The sequence below is a fragment of the Nipponia nippon genome, unplaced genomic scaffold (assembly GCF_047370975.1).
Source record: "Nipponia nippon isolate SJK-2023a ecotype South Korea unplaced genomic scaffold, ASM4737097v1 scaffold_5, whole genome shotgun sequence".
NCBI classification, from domain to species: domain Eukaryota; kingdom Metazoa; phylum Chordata; class Aves; order Pelecaniformes; family Threskiornithidae; genus Nipponia; species Nipponia nippon.
Window position 1 is genome coordinate 61,556,227 of NW_028262369.1, and position 22,315 is coordinate 61,578,541.

Sequence of the window (22,315 nt, forward strand, 5' to 3'; positions counted from 1 at the left end):
ATTCTAAGATGATGGGAGACCACCTCTGGTAGGAGAAGAGGAGGAAAGGCCAGGACTCCTGACTGGGAGATGGTTGCAGGTGAAAGCCGTTTGGAAATTACCTGATGGAAAAGGTCATGTGTAGATAAAAGGAGAAGGTGGATTTGTTCATTCATTCTTGGTTGTCTGTGTGAGTTTTAAGCTGGGGGACCTGGATGCATACCTTTCTTGGCTGTGATCTAAGGCTTTCTGTCTTATGATCCTCAAAGCTAAGAAGAGGTAGTTTCTGAAATGTGGGTCCTTCACCTCTTACAACATTTCTGTCCTCCCATAGGGGCACCTCCAGCAGAGGAGGATGAGCTGATATGGACCTGGCTTTTTCCGGCAGCCTGCTCAGAAGAGGAAACATCTCCTTACCTTGTACAAGGTCTTTCTTATGCTATAGGGATACAGGTTTCTTTTCTGTTTCTTGTCAGCCTCAAAGGTGGGCAGAAATAGTGTGTTATGGCTTGGTGATGTCGGGGGAAACAAGCCCACATGAGATCTTATAGAGACACCATGGTGGGGCTGGGAGCTTGTGGATAAGAGCACCTTGAGTGCCTGTTCGTAATGCTGTGATTCGTGGTGCGTTGCAATGCTTTCTGGAAGTGTTTAGATAACTTAATGAGCCCCTTATGGCATCTGAGGAGACAAGATTTGACATTCCTTAGTCAGCACTTTGATGAGGAGAACATTTGTATTTAATTAATACTTCTCTACAGTAATGGGTACAAGGCTGTGGAAAGCTGAGCGGGGATGAGAACAACATTGCCCAAGTCCAGCAATGCAGAAAGAAATTATTAGTTTAACGGGGCATTAAATTATCCATTCTGTTTTCTTCAAAGTTAATTGTAGTTCACAATATAGTCTGCCATGGCTGACGAAATCCCGTCAGGGTTGCCCACGCAGGAAACCCAAAAACATTTGCCTTCAGTGTAGGACACTGATGTGTAGCTGTATGAAGACCGTTAGCAGATTATCCACCCCTGGACATCAAAAGGAACCAAAGACTGTTCCCTGGCAAAGCTACATGCTTATTCTTTTATAACTTCTTTTTTTATGTTTATTGCCCTCTGTGGCAGGGCATTTGGAGGACTGCCAAGTATAAAGCATTTTTATCAAATCCATGAGTTTTCTGCAAGGGGCAAAGGCCACAGGATGGGTTTGCTGCATATGCCTTGCAGTGGTTGTGTGACAAGTGGGAAGAAATGCTCCCTGCTCAGCCCAGGAGTTACAGAACCAGATGGAGAATCCAGAAAATGCTGAATTTGGTCCCTAAAATCGCTAATGCCTAAGACATGGGAGATGAGAAACTTCACGGGTTTCTTAGACTTGATGGCTGATAGTTGGTAGTAAATTGATGGATGACAATACGATGCTCTAAGGAGCTCTTTTTAATTCTTCCCAGGGAGGAAAGATAGGTGGCTGGGTTCCAGGGCTGCTTTGGGCATACAGATGTGGGAATGGGACAATGATGTATCTCCAAATACTGAACAGACTTTTGCATTCTCATTTTGTCCCATTCAAATGGTTGAAAATTTGTCCAAACCCAAAACTGCTTCAGAGTAAAACTGTCTATGTCCAAGAAGTCTTAAAATGTAGCTGATTACATGAATAGTTGAAGGTCCAATAGTGGATGAGTGATAAAAAAGTGAACAGAAATTCCCCCAGCTCACCCAATCCAATGAACAGCAAAATCTCAGACCCTTGCAATCAATTTGTGACTGAATATGAAGTCAGAACAACTTCCCAAATACTGTTTTTTAGCTCAGCCTTGAAAGCTGTCCCATTCCCACCCCATTTTAAGCCCACACCAGCCATTCCTGAGTCAGCATCCTTTACCTCTGTGGTCTTGTCTGTGGTGTCGGTGGGGGATTCTTCAGCAGAAATGTGTAAGAACATGAGAATTTATTTCTCTTGCTATTGTGCAGATGGAAAACTGGCTGCTCATCCAGTGTTAATTAGATGTGGCTATGTGGTACGTGGCCCTTTTCTGATGTACTGCCATAGAGATGCTGTTGAATGTGATAGAAAGGGGAAGTTTAGTTTATATTTAAAGTTAAAATATAAACATAAAACACTTGCAAATATGTAGCAGTTGGCTGAAATTACAGCTGTTAATGGCCTTATATGAAATGATCGAGAACCCATTGCTTAACCAGCCTGTCGAGTCTCACAGTAATTGTTCTAGCATTGAAATCAATGACAGAACTGTCACTGATTTCCCAGGGACCGGGCAGGAACACGAATACTTCCTATTTGCTGGAGACTTTAAATGAATTGTGAGCAATGCTTTAAAAGGAAGGAATAAAACCTTGGGACTGATCTCCGTATATTTTTACACAGACATAACTTGAGTTGCACAGAGCAACACTGATTTCTATCTGCCTCTCATACAGAGGGCTTACCAGCTTGTGTTTCTTCTATGCTGTGGTGGTCTCCAAACTCAGACGCCTTTTTATGAACAGCATCTTTAGACAGTAGTGGGGTGGCTGAGGGCTCTTGATCAATTTTATCCTGTCTGAACTAGCCTGACTATAAGGAAAAGCTTACGACGAGTGAGTAGCCTGCAGTATGTGGATTAGTTCTGCCTTGCCTGGTAGCAGTGGCTGCAAAACCAAAGGTGCATGGCTGATGGCTTATTCATAAGACTTCAGAGATTTGGGTGCTTTGCTTTAAAAAGTGAAAGGCTGACACAGTCACAGGTTTCCTTCAGCAGCACTTTGTTCTGATCCTGCATTTTTTCACGTCGGTGGGAGTTGCGGCCGTAGCAAACCACACGCTAGGTGCTGACAAGTGATTCCTGACACAGTTTAAAAATAAGCTTGTTGTGGATTGTTAAACTCTTGCAGCATCTGTCTGCTGGCTCTCCTTTCTCTCCTGGTAAGCTGACTTGATTTTTCAATAGACTGGATTTCACCAAAACAAATTGACATTTTGTCCTATGATATAAAGTTGGTTTATGGTTGATTGTTTGATTTATTGCTTCCAACCAATACAACAGTTGAAATATAATTTATATTATCTTCCCTTCAAACCTATATTATTAGGGATCCTTTGAGCCGTTGTTAAAGCAGCCAAACAAAAGGCGGCTGAGCAAGATCTCTGGTCACCCGCTGTGGGGACATCAGGCTCCAAAAGCCACGATACAGCATGCTTCCCACAGTGTTCATCTATTTCTTTGGAGAAACCACTTCATTGTGTCAAAAGCTTTTTAAATCCTATGTTAAGAAGGGAAGCGATTACTGTTTCCTAGCTTACGCCCTATCCTGCTGGTCCTGGGTCTGCCCGGCATACACTTTCCTCCCTGAAAAAACCCTCTGCTAAGCATGAGTAACAGATGCCAATCTTCCTCAGCATGTGTTGGGATATAATGTAGCCCAGAGTGATTAGATTTGCTTTGATTTGTTCATACTGCACTGATTCAAGGCCTGAATTCATCAGGCTGGAGGGACACTAACAACTTTTCAACATCTGAGACAGGACGGATCATCAGATAGTCACTGATAGTTTTGAGTTTTCTTGTTTGGTTTTTGTTTGTTTGTTTTATTCTTCAGGAAGTAGACCAGAAAATTGGATTTTTAATTTTTTTTTTTTTTTGCCTTTTGGCCAGGCTTTGTCTAAAAATAAGCTGTATATGTAGCATTGTATTTGGCTGTATCGTTACCAGCTACCTCTGAAGTGCAAAGGTCCTTGATATATTCTTCTAGAGGGCAGCTTAGCCTTAGATTTAATTTCAAATATGAGTATATCTCTGTCCTTTCAGTAAAGTTTTACTGTTTTCTGTACTGCTTGGAATCTGTACGACCTTTGCAACACTTCATTTGAGTAGTGACATAACAAGATTTACACTGATCTTTCTGCAGCAAAGGTGCTCCCCTACCTTTCCCCCGAGGCCTGTATGCTGCCGTTGAGTACAACTAGCACCACATACTTGAAATTCCATATTGAGCTTAATGCATAGGTAGCCTGGAAAAAAAAAAAGGAGGATTTATTTATTTTGTGTTATACCTACTTGATGGTACACAATTTCTCATTCAATCAACACATGCAAAGTGAGATAGAGCCTACATGTACTGGTGGACAAAAGATAACATGAAACCTACCTTTAAAATTTGCAGGTGTTTATCTTTCAGTATTTTTTTTGTTTGCTACTCATTTATAGGCACTTAGTTTTTTCTAACTTAGGAGTACTCTGAATGGCAAACAACAATCTGTTGTGGTTGTCCAGCATGGAGCACCTTTGGTGGTCAAAGAGGGAGCTGAGACGTTGCTCTCCTTCAGCCCTGTGTCGGGGGGAGAGTGGGAACAAAAAGGATTTGGGGAGAGGAGCAGAAAGGTGATTGATACATCACAGACAGGACCACCTGGAAGGCAAGGACATCTGCTAATTCCTGCAGTTACTGGTTTCTCAGGAGGCTGCATGGGTTAATTTAAACTGTATTTGTGCTGAAGTCCAGCCCTGGTCAAGCCAATAGTCTGCATGGCAATTTACTACAATCTTTATTTCAGAAATGCTCCTCTTCAAGGACTGAAAAATTTTATTTCAGGAGGACATAATTTTAACTGGTATAAGACAACCATGCATGGGATGATCTGCAAGGAAACTGTAATTAAGTAGTAACCTCACAGTGAGTGTGCATTGGTAGCCAACAGCTTCATTTTACTAACATTTTTCAACTTCGGACTAAAAAACCATAATCCAAATATATGCAGCCATCCTGCTTTTGGGACCCCAGGTACCATCTCTGATGCTGGCTAACAGCAACACGCTTAGCAGAAAACACATGGCCGTGAAAGTCTCCCTGGGGTCGTCGCTGTATGGGAAAAGGTCTCCATAGATCCATGTCCCAGCTCTGTGTGGCTCGCGGGTGTTCGAGCTCCTGTTTTGTCTATGATCAGAAGCTCACATCAGCTTCAAAATCCTGCCTGAACTTCCAAAAAAACTAAAGAAGACATTTCTTTTCACCAGGTTTGTACGCAAGCTGAGGCCGTAGCTCTAGGCAGGCAGGCAGCAGGGTTAATGCAGTCCCTCTCCTGTCTGTCACCACTATAAATCCTAGCCGACACCTTAGTCAGGCAAAGGTGGGACACGCCACCAAGTACCTGGGAGGCAGGTAGCAGGTGTGCTGATATATTAATGGAAAAGTATAAGGAGTCATTAGGTTTTGAGTTAACAGTGCAGGTTTGGTAATGCTGGAATATTTTCTTTTGTGCTGAGACAGAAGCAAAAGGCTTATTTAAGAAATATTTTCTGCCCCTCCCATACTTTCTCCAAATTTTTAAAATCCAAGTTCCTTTAAAAGTGCATTGCACAAACAGACCGTGTATGCACAAAGAGAAGTGATGGGACTGTATTTTAAACCACGTAATAAATTGCTAATCTGATACTGAGATGGTGATAGGATACAATATAGCTGGGTTAAATTTTTCTTAATCACTTGATTTGAGAAATTTTTGGTTTTCTAATTCAAATCTAAATGAAAAGTGGCTGTCCTATTTGCAGGAACTAAATGTTGAAGATACCAGCTTCAGTTAATGTTGTCGATGTGTTTGAACCCATTTTCTTACCTGAACTTAAAACCAGTTTAAGATCTTAGTAAAATTGCTTCCGGCAAAAATATGAAACTTTTTCATATAGCTAAAAAATTATCTGATTTCTTTTTCCAGGTCAAAGCCTTGATGAATGTTATACAATGTTGAAAAAAGGTTTCAAAGAAATGGATATGTTTCCTTCGTTATATTAAAACTTCTTGGCTAGGTCTGTTAAGCATCTCTTAGCAAACATAGGCATATTTTTAACTCTAGATAATATCGGCAGGTACCTTTGGTGTCATGCATCTGTTTGACTCCGCTCCTCTTCTTTAAACTACGAGTTCTGCACATAAGCAAACTGGGGAGAGGGGAAAGTATGATTTGCTTTTGGAAACCTTTTGACCTCCTGAGAGAAGGAGAGTTTGCTGCTGTTTCGATAGGGCCTTGGTACCGAAGATGCTTTATACTTTTATTTATTTATGAGTAACTCTTCATTCACCATGACTGGAAATTTCTGTAAGTGTAGGTAAAACACTGACATCTAGTGCCTAAAACAAAGCATCCAAACATGCTCTGACACTGCAGTCTTGTGTCTTCTGTGCTGGACATTGACTGTCCAATAATATTATGGACTGGACAATATTACGGATATCATATAAATACTATGGTTTGGCTCTGGATAAGTGAAAGGAAGTTACTAGTTTGTGTACTTGATATCATGAAATACAGCTGGAGGGTGGCTGGTGGGATGGCGTGGGAGATGAAAATCTCTGTCTACTGGGAACTGGTTGTACCAGGATGCTGGAGTGGGGGCAGTCAAACAACAAGAACACCAAACCTACACGTTATGTCTTACTGTTTTGAAAATATATTACCTTTGAAATTCCTCATGTTAAAATATAGTAATATAGCACACTTAAATACAGGATGTAAAGGGAAAAAAAACAAAGATTTGTTTCATGAGGCTGAGTGCCATCCTTACTGATCTGGATTGGAAGGGAGTTGCAGGGTCAGATTGTTTGTCAGACCTGCATAGGCAAAGCTGTTAACCAAAAAATGGCTATAGTCTGGAAAATGGCCGTTGAGGGCCAGGTCGGAGAGCTGGAAAACCCTCCCCTTGCTCAGGGACAAGCAAGTGCCATTGAGGGGCCAGCAATACCCTTCACCCAACACCTTGGGCAAGTCCTTACTGTTACCAGCCTGGTATCTGCCATTGCCCATTGTGATGGCAAACAAAATACTGGGAAAATTTGAATTTTTTTGAGCAACGGCAACTGATAATGTTCCACTTCTTGCTCATTTCAATTTTGGTTTGTTTTTTTTTTTGAAGTCACCCAGGTATCTCACTCCTGTTTCAGCCCAGTGTTTGCTGATGCCTCACAGTGTGGTGGTTTGGGTGCTGGTGGCCCCATGTGTGAGAGGCTTTTTCTGAAACACTGCAAACTTTGAAGTAAAATCCTTCTGGAGGCCAGCACATGGGAGGGATGTGAACCTGACATGCAGCATCGTAAGGCAGCATGTCTGTAAGGGCATGCAGTCTCAGGCCTCGATAAATAAATCTGGGTTGATGCATTGTGTCGGCTCAAAAACTGGAACAGGTTGGAGTCAACCCTAACTAGAAATAGCTGATGTCCAACAGAAAGACAAATTTTCTCTCGTTTTGCAGCCTTGTTCCTATATCCCAGTTGATCAACATGGGACTTAAAGCTGGTCTGGTCTCACCAACCAGCTCTTCTGTCCATCTCGCCCACGGCTGAACACACCAGCCAAGAGGAAAAGCTTAGCTCTTTTCCCACGTGAATGCAAAACAGAGAACAAACCTGCTTTGTTGTGCCTCTGGTATGTTACTAACTTGGCTCAAGCAGCTAAGAAAATAAGTCCTTTTGGAAACCAAGAGGACAACAGGGCTAGCAAGTGCTTCTCCCACAATAGCCCCCAATTGATTAAAAACGTGTCTTGGATGTGTGGTCCAGAGCAGCTATTTCTTCATTATTGTCACCCCAGCTGTAGGGATGTCACGATGCTGGTCCCAGTTTGCTGGCGGTCTGTCCTCAGGGAGATGGCAATATAACAATGTCGGTGTTTGGAGATGCAAGGAGATCAGGGAGATGCAGGGCCCAGTCCTGGGGCAGTTTGCTGTAGATGATGTTTCTCTGAAGCATTTAGTGTGTGGGAGTATGTGGGAAAAGGTTTGGATGGTTTGTAAAATCTGGGGATATCTTTAGTGGGTCTCATATCTGAGTGGCAGGCGAAGATGTGCAGAACCCGGTCACAAAAAACTTAACCCTTATCTTAAATTTGGACGATGTTAATCGATGTTTGTTATTCCCAGGTGTAAAGATTATCACATTCCTAAGCATCTTGCTAGTTTCAAACTAAGCAAACAACGTGTGCCACTGACCAGCCTGGGAGGACGTGATGACTCCTCTGAGCTGAGGACCTTGCAGTTGGTCTCCATCAAGTAACCCCTTGTGTAGCTGTGTCAAGCCCCATATAAGAAGTGGCTCTCTCTTCTGACCTGTATTATCTTCTTGGAGGGCTGCTCCATAAATAGATGTTGCTAATGGTTCTCTAATCTGTTTTGAAGTTCAAACTTAACATACTTGTGTCCATCTAGACTGACTTGTTCTTGTGCCGTTGCTAATCTTCATTTTCTACAGGAGACAGAAGGAGAAGCTGAGCTAAACACCAGTTGATAGAAGCAACTCCTTAAAGTGATCTGTCTCACTAGGACACTCAGTTCTTTCTTGTCTCCTCCAAAAAAGGGTCTCCTGATCCCTTGTGGAGTTGCTTTTGCCTTTTCTGTAGCAGTCTCGCGCTGATGGTCCAGAGGCAGCTTACAGATCTCTGATGAGCCAGGGGTTTCCCCCTCTAGTTGCTGCCAGCTGATGGACTCTGCTAGCAGCAGAACCATTACCGCAAAATATGTTACTTAACATTTTATGCCTTTATTATTTTATGGGTCCTTAGAATTATTTATTTCCTGCTGTTTTTGACGATCTGTATTAATGATGACTTCCAGCAAACACTTCCAAAGAATCTCAAAGACCCACAGTGCCAGGGACCAAAACTTTCAGGAATTAACAATCCTGGCAGCAGGACTCCTCTCCCCAGCTTCACTCCTTAAGCTGCCCCTCAAAAAAACAAAAAACAAAATGACAAAAAAAACCCACAAAACCAAAAAACACACAAACCCCCAAACGCCTTAAACTACAGTTATGCCCCTAGATTTGATCATTTTTTCCCACTACAAATCAAGAAGCCTGTGCAAAGTCTGCTTAAAATGCTTTTCTTGCCAAGTGGATCATTAAAATGCCTTCCTTTCCTGTTTCTTATGCTTCTTCTTATTATTTTTTTTCTTTATCTTCATTGTTTTACTGTTCTGAACGACAGAGCCCTGTTGAGACAATTTAAAAGCAAGAGGGAGCTTACAGGCAGGGTCTCAGGTGCTCTCTTTGAAGTGGGTACAAGTTTGCCTTTTCCTCAAGAGCCGGTTCCTCCTCCCACACGCTCTTTCCCTTGCTGTAACCAGCAGCGCATTTAACTCATCCAAGGCCCAGGCACCACGAGCTTTTCTGGCAGCCTGTGTGCAGATACCTTCTTAAACCAGGGCTGCTTACTGATTTTTAACTGGCATTTTAAAACACTTTTTTTTTTTTTTTTTTTTTAATAGTAACTTCAAGGCCATTGTGAAAATGGCAGAAGAAAGCTCTGATTTGCTTCGGTACCACTGCCCCCTCATGCCCTTACCCCCTTCCCCCTTTTTTATGCTTAATGAGATTTTTTTTTTTTTTTTTAGCCATGCTGCGAGATGAATAGTGCAGACAGGCACAGCTAAGTCCAGCAAAGGAGAGCAAAAATGTAGCGGGGTTTGCAAGGCTATTTTTTATAAGTCAGGTTTTAGTGGCTAGACTGCATAAAAACACAAGTTCTTCTGTCCCTGCAAGACCCCAGATCATAAAAGAGCATTTGAAATTCACATTCAGGCTGATAACATACCAACTTAAATGTCTTTAAAAACAAACAAAAAACCACAAACAAACAAATAAAAATATTCATCAGGTATTTCCATGTGCAGAAACCAGAAAGGCAAATATTAACTCGCGCGTTTCTACAGGCGACTCTGGTGTTTCCAGGTACGATAATGAATGAAGCCAAATTGCTTTTGTGTAGATGCTTTCCTAAAAAGGTTTATCAGACTTCCCAGACACAACGTTACAGAAGTCCCTCGCCTTGCTCATGCTGTACCATGCTGATGAGCTTGACAGCAGCAGAAAGGCAAGCCTATAGCGCAGGCTGGAAGCCACATTGAGCGAGCTATTAAAAAAAAAATGTATATACCGATAGTTGGCTATACTTATTTCTCCAGAGGAGGTAGCTAAGTCTTTAAAAATCAGCTAAGAAACCAGCTCAACTGCCTGGAATAATTATAGGGCATTTCTCACTTGTTTTTATATAATCCATTAAGTATATCCTAGATTTATCTTCCTATTTCTGCTGTTATATGTCATTTGCAGTTTCTAGTCTAAATAACTATATTTATGGGATTAGCTGATGGACAGGCTGCCCCTCAGATGAGATTTGGTATCTGGGATCTAAGCTCAGGAGCAAGGATTTATTTCTGTCTGCCATGAACAACCCATTTTGTATTTGTTTTGCATCTCTTGTCTAAATGAACTAGTGAATGCGTTCTAGATACTTTTGTTTCATTCTGGCCACTAAAATATAGGAATTACAGAAACTTTCTATGCCAGCCTGTCTTTTAGGAAACCTGAAATCATATCTGAGTTATTAAGGTTTAATAGCTAGTGGGGGGGGGGGGGAAGTAATTACTTCCCATAACATCTTTCTCTATCAAGAATTTTGTTGTAACTCTTGATGCAAAATTATTCCACTGGCATTATAAACTGTGGTGTAATGTCTTATAATGTCACCTCTTACTACCACGGAGAAACCTTTATGTTATGACTTAGATTATACATTCATAACCTACACCAAAAATGAAGATGAATATAATGAAAGTAGACAGCTAATGCGTCAAGGTGGCATTTGAGCTGAGGATTTTTTTTTTTAAATATATATGTAAGAACATGAAATAAATTAGCCAGATTTTTGTCTTGCCAGAAAGGAGCCAAACTCAATTGTCTTCAACGGTGTTTTGCCAATTTTCCATCAGTAGAAGTGGTGTCAGTAAATCTCAGATTTGCTTTTGGATTCACTGGTTCTTTAGTGCATTTTTTTTTGCATGGCTGCTGGTGATTATTTTTTTAAATGCCATTTCTTTAGACAGAAGAAGAAAAGCCTGAAGTCGGATTTGTCCTTCAGCTATCAGACTAATTGTCCCTAATTTAAAGTCTCCTTTCACCCCTTTCTTCACCCTTCCTCATTCCCCACCAAAAACCCCACGCAGACTAGAGAGGACGCAGAGGAGGAGAGCAGCACCATATGCTACAACCTCTCCTTCTCCAGGGGCTCCTCAGCATCTGACGTATCTTGGATCTATGTCAAATAACAGCCCCATTGTAGTGTATGATTTATAGTAGCTAGAATGCTGACCTGTGTGCGTAAGACCTTTACATGCCCACACACAAACTTGCGTAACACCACCACCTCTATGTTTCAGCCTGATCCTGAGTGGGTCGATGGCCTTCTTCCACGCCAGGCTCCACTTCCTAGATATGGTGGGACTTCATAGAAGATGCATCAAACCTCTGGAAGACTCAGAGTCTCTGGTTAATCCTAAGTTTACAGAGCGACAGCTCTCTCTCGCACCAGGGTATGGAAGTTTTTGTGAATGTTGTGGGGCCGTAAGCAGATGCCTGAGCTTCTCTGAATAGGAAGTTTATTAGAAACTATCACGAAGTCCTTTCAGGCCTCTTTGCCATGAGATCACACCCCATGGGAAGTCATACTATCAGAAATAATGCTGGGAATTAATAGTGCTTATGGGCATCTCCCTTGCCATCTGGGTCATCCCCATCCAAAAACAGATCTAGTTTTGATCTTGTGACTCTTCTTGCATGAAGGAGAAGGAGGTATAGCAATGGTAAGCAAGTAGGCAGCCATAAGTGATGGCAGTATAGTCCCCTGGAACATTTTCAGTGAGCTGCAAATGATCCTGCTCTCCTGCTGATCTTCAGCTGCCCAGAACCATGCCAATAATTAATTTATTTTGGATGCATGAGAAGTGCAACTCTATCTGACTTCCTCAACTTCAGAGACTTAGGGAAAATGGATCTAAAGTTGAAGCAAGCCTGGATGTCTTGTTTAATCCTGAAATATCTTCCTTGGCTGATCCGGAGAAATCCTTGGTTTTTTAATGGAAGACAGTCCTTGCTGTGGCAACTTGGTGGGAAAGGTACTAGAGATATTAGATCCTTTTTTTTTTCCCCCCATTTTTTGCTGGTAATAACTTCACTAGTATGAAATTCAATATCAGCACCACAGTATTTCAGTGTCCTTCTTCTGAAATAAGATCTAGCCAGGCATGGGTAGGATGGCAGTGAAGAGAGTTTCCCATGAAACATTTTGCTGTTGGAAAAGATGGGATTTGTTCAAATAAAACACAGTGCAGGAATGTGTCAGATGTAATCAGTGGTGGACAGAAGAATGTCAAACATGAAATCTTTATTTGCTACCTGTTCATCTTGATGTTGAAATGCTTTGCTTGAACTTTCTTTAATTTAGTTTTGACTTTGTGCTTCTTTTTATTTTAATCTGAAGTATAGGATGTTGCACTGAAGAATTCATAAGGTAGGGAAAAAGGATTATCCATATAAAATTTCAGCTTTATTAGAAAGAAATTACTTGGTATTTTTGTATTAGACTATTTAGTGGAGTTTTTTTTTCCCCTTGGGTCTTTGATTTATCTTTAAATGCTATATTCCTTGGATAGAGAGTTAATTTCTGACTTCTTCTGAACAACCACACCTGTATGGGAGCTGGGCACCAAAACACACCAATTTCAAGTTCTTCAGACTCAAAGCAGCTTCCATCCCTAACTGTCAGCTACAGCCTGAATTGCTTTTTCTTTTTTTTCCCTTTTTTTTTTTCTTAATAGCAGCAGTCATATTATTATAGCAAGGCTGTTTGCCTTGCCAAAAAATTTCCTTACGCCCATCAGCAGAGACAGGTTTCTGACACATGTGGTGGTTCTGCTGATCGTATTTCAAGTGACCCTCGTAACTGGTGAGCATCAACTGGCAGTGAAGTTTCAACATCAAACTTTAACTTCTCTCATTTGGGGTCTTAATTGTGGTTTGAAATATTTGATGGTTTGGCTAACCTTTTTCTGGGTTAGCTGAAGATGGGAGATTTGTCTGCCAGGAGAGAAGCCGCCAAGGAAACCTTGGAGCATAACACTTTATTGGTTTCAACTAGGCAGTGTGGTCTGGTATCTCTCAGTTTAGAAATGCCTCTGAGCTTTTTATGGGTTTCAAATGGAGTTATAGGAAAAAGAAGACACTGGGAATGCCAAGAATTTTACAAAGAGTAGGCAATAAGTTGAAGAGCTACTTATGTTAAATGCAGGGATTGGATGCTGTAATCCCTTTTTGTACTTCTAAAGCATTTCTAAACCTTGCTTTCCCTGTGGGAAATCTCCCGGGGATGCAGCGAATGTGCTAGTGGGAAAGTCCGGCATTGCCATCTACCCCAGACCGCTTCCCTGCTGCCACAGGGACGGGTGCCCTGGCTCCCAGCGCTGGGTAAGGGCGCGCTGGACAGGGCTGGGTTGAGACCTTTGCCAAAAAGCCTTACGGTTTGCAAAACACTCCTCTTCTGACCTGAAGCTGTTTCAGAAACCTGCAGTTTTCTCCGAAACTAGCAAAAATGCTTTTTTTCTTTAGGCCTGATTCAACACTACATACAGGGACAAAGGATGCATATGATGAATGCAGATATTGCATGTGTAGACTTTTTCCCAACCCTACAAACACTCTCAATTTCCACACTGGCCTTATAGCTCTGTGCTGACATTTGTTCTGCCGGTCCTCATGGAGCTCAGCGCTGGTGCTCTGTCCCAGACTGCCCAGTGGGGATGCGGCCTTCACGACTGTGTGATTAGTTTGAGAGCTGCAAGACGTCAGAAACCTTGCCTGGCCTTGTTTGTGCAGGAGGCGAAGGGCAATATCAAACACGGAAGGTAAGCAGTAGGGTGGGCAGCTAAATTCGGCCTGAGGGATGATATGGGGCAGCGTGACTAACGAGGGGGGCTCGTTTGAGGGTGCCGCAGGGCCTGCGTGTCACCAGGCGTCAGGAGACAAAACATCCCTTGGGATGCTGCTCTTCACACCTCGGTTCTTGACGGCAAAATGGCATTTGGTGCCTGAAAACAAATCCTCTGAAGTCCTGCGGTAAGGATACACAGGCTCGTCCCATATTAGCTGCGTCCCAGCCTGCAGGTAGTGCCCATATTCTCACCGGACTTGTGAGCCCTTGCATTAGCATGATCGTGGGATCTGGATCAGACCCTGATGGCCAGACTCTGTGCCCAATTTCTCACTGATGCTGGCATCTTACCATGGGGCTCCCCAATGCTCCCTTCTCTCAGCATAGCATCCCCATGCATTTAGAAGTCCTCTTGCTTTGGCCGATATCTTGTTAAATATCGGCCTCCTGCAATAATATTTTATCTTGTATTTATAAACCCAGAGAGCTGCAAAAGAAATTCTAAGATGAATACAGTCCATTACCTTACCTTCATCCTTCAGAGCATTGGGTTAACCCCAGCCACTGAATAATTGCACCTGCAAAATAGGTTTTATTGGAAGCAACAAGAGCAGGAGGACTCTGCAGTTGGCAGAGATCAAGATCGGTTGCCTTTGTAAAACAGTTTCAAACCTCTTGGCTTGAGACTATGTCATTAGCTTATGTCAGTGACTGATTTGTGGACTATTTATTTTACATGCACAGTTTAGTCCATAATCTATTTTCCTTCCATTGCCAGTGCATCGCACAGTAGTGGGTTGCAGCTAATACTGAACAAAACTCTGACCTATGCAGAAACACCTTGCGGCTTCTTCACTTGCCATTTATTTTCTTATCAGGAATGAGTCTGGGAGAGGTCAGTCTCTTGGCAAAACCCTGCCAGTTATTTTTCTTGCTCTGGTAGGCTTTGGTCCTCAGCTCATTGGTGATGCTCCATTGTGATCGTGGTTTAAGCACCATCCAGTCAGAGCCACTGTGGAGAAGGGCAGCGACGGCAGCTGGTGAGCAGAGAATTGTGGAGCCAGAGGCCACAAGTCTGCAACCGGAAGGTAAAAGTTGAGGCTCAGAGTTTTTCAGTGAGTCTTGCAGATCAGGATAAAAATGAAGAGGAGAGACTGAAACGTTATTGTGGATGACATACTGTTAGGCTGGCAGCATCCAAGTGCAGCTCGCACTTGTACCTGCCTGTTTTATTTCCAGCTCAGGAGTCTGAACTGTGCAACAGAGAGGGCTGTATGGTCAATTTTTAATAGCATCTTGCACCTTTGGGTTGGTTGGGGGTTTTTTGTTGGTTTTTTTTGTTTGTTTGTTTTTTGTTAAAAGTGCCTGAGGTGCCCAGGGAGTTATTTGCTTCGAAAGTGAAGCCAGGGATTGCTTATACAGAGGAGACCTGCAGGACTGGAGCTCAGGGGGCACAGCTACCTGCTGGGGATGACAGCATTTGGTTTCTAGCACGTGTAAACTGAAAACCCACCATTTGATATGGGCACGATTAATAGACTTGGGCCAAAGTAATGTGCATGAGCTGGCAGGAATGAGACTGGGCAGAAGAGTAACCTCCCAGCCCTCCAGGGCACAGCCAAAGCAGGGTTTGGATCCCGTGGTCAGTATGGGGGAGAGGCCATATGGGGGGAGAAGGATGGGCAATGCCGTGGGGGCCTCTTACCCCTTTTTGGTACCAGAGTGAAGGGGCAGGAATACCACACAGCATTTCTTTCCCCTCCATCCCAGCCGTGTCCACTGCCCGCACACCCAGAGCCATCCTTCAGGGGCCTGGGGCAGCACCCAGCTCGGCTTTCCCAGGCATCCACAGCGGCAGACCCTGGTGCCTTGTCACCCACTGGGGACACCTGCTCAGGGCAAACGTCTCCTTTATCCATGCTTAGTGCTGACTTGATGTTACCAAGGGAAGTTTTTCCACGTTAAGAAGGAAAACTGTTTCTTTTCAGTTTGCATGGCAAGGACAAAGCAAGGAGAACAGGTGTCGGCAGCAGTCGATGCGGTGATGTGCGCTTCTGTGTTTGTTTTTTTGTGTGGGTGTAATCCTGGGGAGAAGGCTCCGTTCAGCATGGAAGCAGGGTGTTGCACCATGCCAGGCGTTGGTGGCTCTGCTCTCTCCTTGGTTTCATTCCCCCCTGTATCGGTAATGAATTGCTGCGGAGCGGGAATCAGACCCACCCATCTCACCTTCAGCCTGGGGAGCGGGTGAGGGATGCGGGTGGCTGGATCCCTGCAGCGCTCTGCCCCCATATAAAAGGGGGCCCACCCCCCAGCGGTGCTAGAGGTTATCACCCCAGGATTTAGGCCGGGGTGCCCCCGTGAACGTTACATTTCGGCAGCAGAGGAGCCGTGAGAGGGCAGTGTTGTATTGCGGGAGGCGGACGCTGCGGGAGCCGGGGCGGGGGGGCAGCGCTTGCGGCATCCCCGTAGGTCTCCAGGAGCATTTTGCTTGTATTTTTTGTGGTGTCAAGCCGCGGTACTTTGCAAGAGGGAGTAGTTGCAACAGACTCCCTATTGCAAAATTAAATTTTGCATTTAAAGGAATTTAAAGACGTAAGTAAAGCCATTTTTTTGGAGGGAGCGCCTGGGCTGTACAGCATTGCTTACAGAGCACCCGAGGGCTGGAGGGTGACTATTTATTAGCTGGACATCCCCACGATCAGTGGCTCATGAGTGGGCAGGTCCCCAGCTGAGACGCCCGCGATGCCCTGCCACATCTGCGCCACATCCCGTGGCTCCCGTGACCGCCAGCCAAACCTCAGCATCGCGGCCACCACCGCCGCCTGCCCGCTGGGGTGACCCTCGGGCTGTTAAGCCCCTGAGAAGTAGTTACACCACAGGTTTTCCCTAGTTTAAAAAGAATAAAAAGCCTCAGTGGTGACAGCCATTTAAACAGGTGAAAACGTGCCATGTCACCCTGGCTTGCGCTGTGCAAAGCTGCCCACTTCCCTATGCTGCTTTGCATTATCTCATTTTTCAAATGCTAAGTGATTGCAAATTATCTTCTCTTATTTGCTTTCCTTTAATTTCCTGGAACCAAAACCTTTTGAGAGGTACAAACTGTTGCACCTGAGCGCATGTGGTAGTGAGCCGCCTTCACCTTTATCCGATGCTGTAGGACAGATGAATCCACACTACACCAGAGCACTTGCAGATAATTACCTTTCTTTTGTGAAAATTTACTTATCAGTATAAATGACATCTCAAGATGAGAAAACAGGAGTTCAGGTACGTCACCTTTCTTTCACAAGGTCAATCAATGAGGAGATTATGACTTTCTCGTACTATCGTAGCAAAGCCACCAGCTCATTTTATATTCCTACGCTGTATGACAAGAATGTTAAGAGTGGGAGGGAAAGACAAAGTTTTGAGGGACCAGCTCTGTACCTCACAGTTGATGAAGGGGTGTCTACCAAGGCGGGTGGAAGGATGGGTCTTGGCAAGGCAGACAGTGCTACCACCTCTGCACTCATAGAGACTAAGTGGGTCCTTAATGCTCAAGCCAACCTCTTAATTCGCTGCAGTTGTCTGCATTGTGGAGGCTTTCCTTAATATCTCAAAAAACAGGGACTAGACACCCTCAGCAATGACTGGAACAGAAGTTATTCCTTATCTAAAGCACACCCTGCTGCACCCCTTTCTGCAACACTTGTCAGGCTAAGCAAAGTGAATGACCAATGCAAGGTGACTTTTTTGGTTTTTTGCTTGGACTCCCTTAGGTTAAAGTTTTGCAAGGATAAGGATTATCTCTGGGACTGAATCTTGCTTTTGAGTTGACTGATCCACTGCAGGATCTGCTCCCTTCGTGCCCTCAGCTCCCTCCAACAGCAAGAGATGTGGGCAAACCAAAAAAGTAACCAGCGGCAGCCCCATGTTATTTAAGATAATTCATCTGAAAAGGCAGTGACACTTGTAACATCACCTTTTAGCGAGGTGGCTCTCATGCTCGGGAAAGCTGGGGGCATGTCAAGCCCTTGATGGCTCCCCAAGCCTTGCTCCTGCCAGGGAGCTCAGTGCTGAGAGGTCATCGGGGAAAATGAGGTGAAGCCTGTGAAGATCAGGAAGCTGCTCAGAAAGAAGCCCTTTCCAGCACTGAGTTTTACAGCGGTCCGACTGGCTGGCAGGTGCGGTTTCTTTTACCTGGTCTCTGATGCAGAGAAGGAAGGAAGGCTTGGTCATTTTGATCTTTAATAAGTCTAGTAAATATTTAAGAAGACATATTCTTTCTGTATCAGTGATGCTAAACTGGCATTTCAGCCCATTCCGCTGGACAATTTTTCCAGGTAGTTAAAAGAAACATGGCGGTATCAGAAATGCTACTTGCTCATGGTTTTGTTAAGCATGGAGATCAATAGAAGTGAATATATAGCATTTATCTTTGCACCTGAGCCTGTGAAGAGAGGATGGGTTAGTTTAATGACTCTCTATTTTTATTGAAATCCATCTTTGTTAGGGATCTCAGGGGTTTACACTGACTAATACCTTTCTGTAACACACCTTTCTATCAACAGAGACAATTATGTTTACAGGGCAACATTTTTCACCTGCTTGTCAGCGTGTCAAGCACCAACAAAACACACAATCTCCTTCTGAATCCCACAGCTAATCACTCATTTATTTTAAACATTTTGTGGTGTCAGTAACAGTATCGGAGATGGGTTGATGCAGCCATGCTTCTGCATACCTATGGAGAGATGGAGATGTTCAGAGCATCTACCAGAGAGGTGCCACCAGTTAGAGGGAAGCCCTTCTTGGAAATGGTGTTTTTTTTTCTTTCAGTTAACTGTAGATACACTTAAAAAGGAAAAAAAAAAAAAAAAAAAAAAAGCTTATCTGGCTATTAACAAGTTGGTATAATGTTGACAGTGGCGCTTTTTGGCGTAGTGGGAGGCGTAATCTACTTAACGTCACACAGCAGAACAGCCTTTCGATTCACATCTCTTCTATACGCACTGGCGGCAGAGGTTCCCCAGATACTGCAAGCCTTGTGTTTCATTTCTGAGGGAGGTTTATTAATAACAAAGGAGGAAAAATCAATCAGCCGATCCATGGAAGGGAAAAAGCATGCTAGGGGATAAGTCATGAGAATTAAGATGGGCAGAGAGATTTCTACAACTCATATACATAAAAATCTGTGCTGGGTAGACTTTAGCTGTGTTAAAGGTCTCATCATTTTAGCTGTATTTCTCCAACCCCCATAAATATTTCTGTCCATTGGAAAAGAAGGAATTTTCATTTTTCATAAAACCTCTACAGTGATCCCATTATTAAAAACAGAGGGAAAAGATATATCGGCAAGTCAAAGCAGTTGCAGGCGCATAGTTGTTTTCAATAATCCAGTGAGTCACTACATCCGAACAGCCTTTCATTTCTCCCCGTGGTTCAGACTAAATTGTTTATTAGAATTTTTGTGCATTATTTAAAAAAAGAAAAGAAAGGCAATTGTAGCTCTTTATTTTAAAGACTGCTGCAATAAAAATTCAGATTATTCAAATTTATCAAGTGCATTGTATAAGGCAGTAACCACAGCTATTTTTTTTTTTAATACCACAAAATATTCACTGGCTTTTCCATCTCGTTCATAGTCATAAATAAGCAGGCTGTTTACAAGACATTGCTACAGGGAGGGAAAATATTACAAAAATGAAAACTTGATCCACCCAATGGCTGGAATTGTAATGAAAGACCTAAGTGGAAGGTAAACACCAGCTTAACATAATTCTTTAAACATAATTCTTGAAAAGTGATGCATAATAGCTGCAAAGGAGATATGTACTTCAGATCTTCACCCATGTAGAGGTGTGGAATAGCAGCATAGCTATATGCATACAGAGCTACACACCTAGCTATAGTACACACGAGAGCTGCCAGAACAGACAAGCACAAATATTTGAGATATTTCACTATTTCCTCTCATTGAAGGGTAAAAAAATTCATGTTGGGACCAATAACCCAGGTGACTGTTGGGACCCTGCAGCAGCCCCATCACTTTGCTCCTTGCCTGTGGCTTTCCCCTGCCATCTGAGTGGTCTTTTTCCCATTTACATGCTGACTCAACTCAGTATTTGGATCAGCAAAGCCTCCCAGTCGTGCAGGGCAAGGGAGGAAAACAAGAACAAATGGCTCTTTAAATCACAAAGATAGTGAATTTGGTTTTTTTTTTCTGGAAATTGGACAATTTTAAAATAAAAAGAGGCTGGCTGAAAGCATCCCAGAACTCTACGGGGATTTCTTGTGCCATTTCAAGGGAAGATTCCCTGTGTTCTTGAACGTGTAAATATTCTTTGGGGTTTGTTTTGATTTTGTTTTTTGCTTGCCAAGCAAATTGAACCTTACAAACATAATTAGCCAGGGGCTGAACATTTAGTGTTACATTCCGAGTCTTCATTAAGTCTTAATTTAAACCTTAGGAGGGAAGCGCACGACGATTCCCCGCTTGCAGGGATGGATGTATTTTGTGGCAGGTTTTTATGGCAGAAGAGGGAAACTACTCAAATGAGGAAAGCTCAGAAAAACTGCACTGAAGCTGGTAAGTGGTCAAGTGGTCGTATCATGGATAGTGGGACAAGATCTGGACTCGAGTCCCCTCTTGCATGATCCAAGCAGGCTAATTAGGAAGTTAAGAGGGTGGCGTGAGAGAGCTTGGAGGGCTTGGTGGGTTGAAAGGCAAGAGTTTTGCCTTCCTATGAGAGTTATTCCAAATCAGGATGGGGTGTTTTGGAGTTGTTTGTTTTATCCTTGGGTGATCTTCCAACAAGAGCCTTGTTAGTTTTACCTAAAAAAGTGTAAATTTCTGAATTTGGATCATTTTTAATCTATCTATTGAGATAAATTAAACTGCTGTTATTGAACTTGAGATAAATTTCTAAATTGGAGATGGTGTGGGGGGAAAACTGGAGGGGAAAAAATAATCAAAACAAGTGCTTCTACAAGCTGGAAAATCATGGAGAAATGTGAAGGAGCTGTGATTTTTCCTACACCCCCCTTTCAGCTTTTTCAGTGATAAGAGGCATCAAGCAATGTCTCTCTGAGGAACGTGCCAGACCCTCCGCACACAGAATAAGGCCCAAAAAGCAGCAGAATTAACTCCCGTGACTGTTCATGCCAAAGCTGTTCTCTTGTTCAGTGTTGTCAGGGTGGTGGGACCTTTATCATAACTTGAAGTAGCATTCTTTTTTTTTCCTGACTGCAAAATATCCAGAGAATCAGTAACAGAGGTTAAAAATAAATATGAAAATAAATTAAAAAAATAAATAAAAAGATTTCTATAGTACCTAGTACTTGCTGAAAGTTTATTTTTCTAGTGCACGCTCTTAAAAAAAAAAAAAAAGAAAGAAAGAAAAAGCAGTGCAAGAAGAGAGCATTCACCTCGCAAATGGCTGGATTCCAGGAAAAAAGGAAAAAAAAAAGCAAAAAAGGGAAAATTCGGGCGGAGATTTGCACGGCTGCCTGCAGACAAGGCGACCCCCTGGCCTGCTGCCTGCTCCTGGCCTGCCAGCGGAAGTTTTGCCCTTGCCTTGGCAGCAGCGACCTGAAATCTTGCTTGGCTTTGTGCTGCGATTCCCGGTGGGCTCTGGCCCCGGGAGGAGGCGGGTGGGGGTGCCCTGCATGTGAAAGCGCCCGTGCGTGAGCCGCCTGCCAAGCAGCGCCCAGAGCCCCAGGTACCATCTCGCCATCGGTCAGCACAGCCCCATCGCCTCTGCTTTTGCCACCTTGACCAGGACAAGTGATTTTGCTCACTGAATTTATAACAAGCCGGGTTTTACATCCTCTTTGGTGCAGTTTGCTAAGTTATTGAGTGCTTCCGCTCACATCAGCAGCTTTGTGACTCCTACAACTATATGGAAAATTAAGAATTAATAGAACTATTTAACACAGGAATGACAACCTGAAAGGATCTGACTGCTGCAGTCATTCCTACAAATAAATTCGGTATGAGCCTGCACTCAGCCACTTATAAGCAAATGGGCAGGTCCCCTGGAAGCAACCGAACATCTTGTCCTGGGCACGTTAACGACCAAGCTTGAAATAACGGTGATTTTTGGAAGCTGATTTTGATAATAAGGCTCTATTTTTAAGGTATTTGGAGCTAATAAAGCTATCAAGGTCCTGGGAGTGCCCTTCTCCTCAAGCACAATGGCAAACTCTTCTCAGCAGGATTGCTATAGAAACAATGAATTATCGGGCAAACAGTACCATCCAGCAAATTGTGCCAGACCAGGGATGTGTGCTGATAACACAGCACTGTTAATTTTCTCTATTTTGCTATAAGTAGAGCTTGCATCGCCTATAGAAATGTAAAGAGGCAGGTGAGCTGGACTGTCTATTATTTATAGACATATTCTGTGCTGTATAAATGAATTTTTCATAGGAAAACTTTGTACAAAAAAAGATATCAGAAGCTGCTTCATAAATAATCGTGACTGGGAGCTTCAAACGTGCTTTGGGGAACGGGTGGATATCCTTTAGTCCCCCTTAAAATTTTCCAGATACAACCCTGAATGTGTTGAAAACAGCGGGGTGCTTTGACCCCAGAAGAGAAATCTCAGCCCTG